Raw genomic sequence first — 6,766 nt, 5'->3', positions numbered from 1 at the left:
AGAGAATTGAACACCTAACCAAATGGAACATTGTTAATCGCATTAACCATCTGAACCAATTCTACTTCTTGTTAATCATTTAATTAAGTAACAAATATTAGAAGTTTTAAATATTAAAATTTTTAAACATTTTACAAAATAGAATCTCGTGCTTCTCTTACTCTGCTTAATATATATAATTGAAGTGTTCAAAGCTCAATTAGCAAACAGATTAGTAAGAATGTGGGACTTTTTATGTGTCAATCAGTCTCTTCATATGAAAGCTATGTTTTTGTTGTTAATGAATCACGACAAGGAGGACCGAATACAATCTAGTCTTAGGGCTGTAAGCGAGCATAGCCGCTCATGAGCAGCTCGGCGTTCGGCTCGATAAAAGCTCGACTCGATTTGTAAACGAGCCATTCGTGAGCACGATTTTCAAGCTCGGTTTGTAAACGAGCAGAGCTTGAGCAGACCAAAGCTCGGCTCGAAAGCTCGTGAGCAAACTCGATTAGAGGTTCATGAACAAATTCATAAACAAGCTCGTGTAAAAGCTCGTAAAGAATACAAATTATATTTACATAAAATATGATTTACACGCAATAAAAATGATAATTTAAATTTAGTAAAAATGGTAATATTAGGCCCAAAACAATTAAATAAAAAGAGCAGCCCATCATCCATAAAATATGATTAACAGGAGGGACCATGGTTTAATTTTAGACATCAGCACATCACATAAGTTAACAGGTGAGAACGATGCTAATGAGTTGGTGGCACAAGTCACAAAGATTAGTATTGCATTGTTAGATGAGTATATAGTGCAAAATGTGCAAGAAAATGTGAATCTTGGAGCACATTCTTCTAGTTTGGATGAAGCGGATGATGACATTGATGATGAGATTGATGATTATTTTTTGAATATTGATAAAGATATGTCAATTGAGGGAGAATGTGAAAGATATGTCAATGAAGCACCTGAAAAATATGTAATTGAGTTTGACCTTCTATTGTGGTGGAAGATTAATGCTATGCGATATCCTGCTTTATCCAAAGTTGTAAAAGATGTTTTTGCAATTCAATGCTCAACCGTGGCTTCTGAATCTACGTTTAACATAAGTGGTAGAACTTTGGATCAATTTGGGAGTTCTTTAACTCCTGCTACAGCTGCGGTTTTGATTTGTTGTCAAGATTGGTTGAAAACTTCAACTCAGGCTTTCAAGCATGAAGAAGAAGTTGAAGATCTTGAAGCTATTGAGGAAGGTAATATTTACTTAGCAATTATATTTCATAGTTTTATTTTAATTAAATGTTTATGAATACTAACTATATAAATGTTATTTAATTTGTAGAAATTAGTTCTGATCCTGAAATTGCATCATCTCTTTTATCCATATTTCAATTGGATATCTAAGGTTTTTTTAACCGAATCAAATGCACTTTGGTAAGCATATTTTTTTCCTTTTACTTTTTGCTAGTGTGTTGATTAATTTTATTGAAGTGAAAGCTAATTAATTTAACATTTGTTGATTCACTAATGTGATATATTTTATATGTTTAGGTTGATGTTTGGCTTTTACTGCCTTTGCTTTGGAAAACAAGGAACTTGTTGTGTTAAGAAGATTCAATTACAAATTGAGATGATGATTAAAGAGATTTTGCTAATGAACTGTTGTCCTTTTTAAATTAAAGGTTTGTTTGTTTGTTTTTATAGATTTGTTATTTTGTAACTTTGATTTTGTTGGCTTTTTTAGCCTTGTTGTCTACCGTAACTTTTAATACTTTGATTTTGTGGGGTTTTTTTATCCTTGTTGTCTACTGTAACTTTTAATGAATGTTGTTTACTTCCTAAAAAAAATATCATTTATTTCAAGTTATGTAAGATAATAAAATTTTATATTATATTATCTTGTAAATTAAATTTTTAATTTATTTTTAGGACATAAACTATTAGATATTTATCCGAATCACCGAAAAATTATATTGGATTGGACCGGAACTGAATCTCCGAATCCCCGAACTGGACCGGACTGAAAATTTGGGGCAATTCAATTCTGGAGATTTATTCTTTCAATCCAATCCTGAAGATTTCCTTTTATTAATCTCCGAATTTCAATCCAATACTGGAGATTCATGAATCCCCGACTTGGACCGAACTGTGCCCAGCCCTAATAGAAGCAGTGACGCGCGCATCATCTACCAGTAGGATACTTGCTTTAATTTGTTTATTATACAATTCTTTTATTTATATATTATTAAGTGCTAAAAAAAATCAAATACTATATATTTTAAATAAAAATACACTTGCTTTAGTTTGTTCATTATACAATTCTTTTATTTATATATTATTAAGTGTCTTTGATGCTAAAAAAAATCCAATACTATATTTTTTAAATAAAAATACACTTGCTTTAGTTTGTTAATTATACAATTCTTTTATTTATATATTATTAAGTGCATCTGATGCTAAAAAAATCCAATAATATATTTTTTAAATAAAAATATATTATATATTTTAATAAAATTTCATATTAATATTTTATTTATATAAGAAAATATATTTTTTTTAAACATACGTTAGAACATATATTTTAACTTTTAAAACACGAACTATGAAGTTTAGAACGTACGACATATTTTTTAGAACATACGTTATGTAACATACGTTATGTTTTTTCGAACTATAAACTATAGAACATACGTTATGATTTTCTTGTGCATTATGTCGCGCGCTGCTTAATATACCACTGTCCTTGTAGCTTCTATTGTTTAATATTTGACACGTGCACTTATTAATATCGATTAAATGTGCATAATAATAAATTATTAATAGAAAAAAATGTGCATAATAATAAATTATTAATAGAAAAAAATGTGCATAATAATAAATTATTAATAAAAAATCCAAAAACATGCTCCAATTTCTTATTTATTTAATTCCTCTATATTTTTTGTAATTTATGTTTTAAAATGTTAAGGACGATATTCTAAATAATGTTACATATGTTCTAAACTTTATAATTTGTGTACTAAAAATGAAGTATAATGTTTAAAAAAATCAGTAAATATCTCGATCATTTTTGCATTTGTTCTATAATATAATTTATAACTCATGTTCGAAAAAACGTAACGCATGTTCTAAAAAACATAACTTATGTTCTAAACTTTTTAGTTTGTGTTCCAAAAATTAAAATATATAATCTAATGTATGTTCTAAAAAAATATGTCGTACGTTCTAAACTTCATAGTTCGTGTTCTAAAAGTTCAAATATATGTTTTAACGTATGTTTTAAAAAATATATCGTATGTTCTAAACTTTATAGTTTGTGTTCTAAAAATTAAAACATATGTTCTAAATTTCATGTCATAAATTCTAAATATATCGTATGTTCTAAAAATATTTATATAATTTTATTAAAATATATAATATATTATTGGATTTTTTTGTTATTGAGATGGAAATCAGTGTTAAAGAGAGAATCATGATAAGGCCTGCAAAAGAAACACCTCAAAGAAATTTATGGCTTTCAGATTTAGATCTTATAGTGTCAAGAGTTCATGTTCCTACTGTTTATTTCTATAAGCAGCAACCAAACAATACTTCAAATTCAAACTTCTTTGAAGCTCAAGTTCTTAAAGATGCCCTAAGTGAAGTTCTTGTTCCTTTTTATCCAGCAGCTGGAAGATTAGGCGAAGATGAAAATGGAAGAATACATATAAATTGTAATGGAAATGGAGCTTTGTTCATTGAAGCTGAAACTAGTTCCTTTCTTCATCATTTTGGTGATTTCACTCCTTGCTCTGATATGCTCCATCTTGTTCCTACTTTTCATTCTTATGATGATATCTCTTCCTATCCTTTGTTTGCTGTACAGGTACTAATTACTCTAATGTTAAATATACTTTTTTATACCATTTAGAAATTTAATATTGGTTTTTTTTTTTGTTACAGTTGACCCATTTTAAATGCGGGAGTGTTTGCATCGGAGTGAGCGTGCTTCATACGGTTGTAGATGGTATATCTGCAATTCATTTCATCAATTCATGGTCTAATATTGCACGCGGTATACCGATTGTTAATCCACCCGTACATTGATAGAACCTTGCTTGATGCTCGGGTCCCACCTATCCCTACTTATCATCATGTCGAGTATGATCCTTCTCCAACAATGATGAACACTTCCGATCAAATTTTAGATTCCAAACCCAAACCCATATCCACTAAAATATTCAAGATCACACTTGATCAGCTCAATACTCTAAAATCTAAGATCAAGAGTGGAATTACATATAGCACATACGAGGTCTTAGCTGCACATATTTGGTATTGTGTGTGCAAAGCCCGTGAGTTGTGTAATGACCAAGCAGTAAAGCTTTATATTCCAACAGATGGACGGTTTAGATTATGAGTAAGAGTACCACAATTTGATTTAACACTGCATAAATATAATCTTTTTTCACTCACATCCAACTTATTAGATCATACATTTAGTTCAATTGGTTCCATGACAGTATTAACGTAGCTCAAGTTAAGTGGCAGTTTGTATTTTGATACTCTTTATTTTAAACACATTTGGTTTATTTGGTACCGATTCTAGTTAACAAAATTTTGAAGTTTATTTCAATCCTACAATTGTTAATCGGCTTGATCTCACTAAAGTAGGACTAGTTGGAAATAAATATGTTGAGATCACATTACATGTAATTTCCATGTTACTCATCCATATTTAATTCATATCATTTTATTATAGTAACATATGTGATGATTGTTGGTAAGGTCATGTTAAATATGACTGATTCTGCTTTCGTTCTATGTTGGCATCATTAATGGACGAAATTGTTGATATAACATATTTGATGTTAAAAAGGTTTCATAATTTATAGTGATATATGTTTCGCCCAAGTGGGAGATTGTTGGATTAAAATCCACAATGCGAGCTTTACGTGTATAATATTGTAAATTACGGGTTATCATAATGCATGTCCACTATGGGACTAATGCGTATATAGATGTATGAACTTAATTATGTGTAGATATCTGGTTGCAATTGTCTAATTCTATGATGGGTAGAATAGTAATTACACCTGTTATATTTTACTATAAACAGGGGTTATGGTCCATTGGACAAACAGTGATCCATATTCTACATTCTTGCGCATCGAGCGCAGAGATTCAAGTCTTATCTTATCCTAGAAGACCAATCAACTCAAAATGCTTTTGATTACCTGTTGCATTATGGATTCAGGTACGTTTCCGTTATTGATCTTTGATGAGTTGACATGAGTTTCAATCATATAGTTGTATTGAATAATTTACAGATTATTTCTGACAATACATTATCCCCAAAGAGGAATCCGAAAATACACATCAAAATTGTATATCACATTCATTAAAATCTCTTTCAAGTTGCATCTTTTTATTATCCCATTGTCTCGTTATCAAAATAAGAATGGACATGAAAAAATATTTAAAATCAATTTGGGTTTTTAATGTTCTACCTTTCAATTAGTTGAAAACGGGGGCGGAGCCAGGGGGTAGGGGAGGGTCTCCCGACCCTCCGGCCCACCGGAAACCGCCACTAGGGATGTTTTCCACCCCTGGTATGGAGGTTGACTGCCATGACCGGAGCCCCTCCGGTCATGGCAGACGTTGAAGAAGAGGGGATGCGGCTCCTCTTCTTCAATCTGTTTTAATTTTTTATTTTTTTGTTTCACTTAAGTTCAAAACGAAGTGGTTTTGAACTTAAGTGAAACAAAAAAAAATTAAAACAAAACAGCAGCCCACGTTAAATTAATTGATTTTATTCCTTCTCCTTCTTCAACAGCCCATGCGAAATCTCCCTTCTGCTCCCCTTTTGCCTTTCTTTCTTTTATCTTCTTCTCCCCTTTTCCTTTCTTTCTTTTCTCTTTTTCTTTGATTTAGCAGCAAAATAGAACAAAGATCAACGGAAATTACGGATACAAAGATTCAAATTTATGGTTTAATTTAAAGAATCTAATTTAGGGATTTCTAATTTAGGGTTGAATTTAGGGTATAATTTAGATATTTCTATTTACTTTAATTTAAATTATGATATTTAGGTGTTTTGATTAAATTGAATTGATAATGTGTTAAATTTTAGGAGTTTTCATTAAATTGAATTGATAATGTGATAAAGTTTTAAGGATCTTGATTAAATTAAATTGGATTGAATTGTATTTAATTGGTGATATTTAGAGATTTTAGTTTAGAGATTTTGATTAAATTAAATTGGCGAAAATTGAGTTGAATTAGTGATATTTAGGGATTTTGATTGAATTGGATTGTTGATGTTTAGGTGTTTTGTATATAAACACATTTGCAATAGGAATCAAATTCTTGAATCGTCGTACGAAAAAAATTCTACGTACAATAGAGCTCCCGAGGTTTCAGTCGTGGCTCCGCCCTTGATTGAAAAGAAAACAAAAAAAAAATCATTTTCAGTTGATTCGACCAAATAAAATGAACCCATAAAAACATATTAGAATTTGTAAAATATGTATTATTGGTCTGTTTGATTGGGTTGTTAGCTTGATATTAGTGTTTGGTAAAAAAAAAAATCAAAGTATTTGTAAACTCTAAAGAGTGTTAAAATATGAAAACACTATATATAAATAATTATTTATCAATATAAAATATAATATAAATAGACATATTATATGAATATGATAAAAAAAAATCTAATTATGATCATGTCAACTGTTAAATACCGTCCCCAAAATACTTATCACCGCCTCTTTTGGGCATTTTTGCCATTCTCATAATTTT

The 6,766-nt window shown here is 29.9% G+C and overlaps 1 pseudogene; it reads left to right on the top strand.

Moving 5' to 3' along the window:
* The first annotated feature begins 3,434 nt into the window (after positions 1-3,434).
* On the top strand, positions 3,435-4,388 carry LOC136202180 (shikimate O-hydroxycinnamoyltransferase-like; annotated as a pseudogene).
* The last annotated feature ends 2,378 nt before the right edge of the window (positions 4,389-6,766 follow it).

The sequence above is a fragment of the Euphorbia lathyris genome, chromosome 8 (genome assembly GCF_963576675.1).
Source record: "Euphorbia lathyris chromosome 8, ddEupLath1.1, whole genome shotgun sequence".
Lineage (NCBI taxonomy): Eukaryota > Viridiplantae > Streptophyta > Magnoliopsida > Malpighiales > Euphorbiaceae > Euphorbia > Euphorbia lathyris.
Note: the sequence above shows the minus strand (reverse complement) of the source record. Positions and strands in the feature narration are given on the sequence as shown.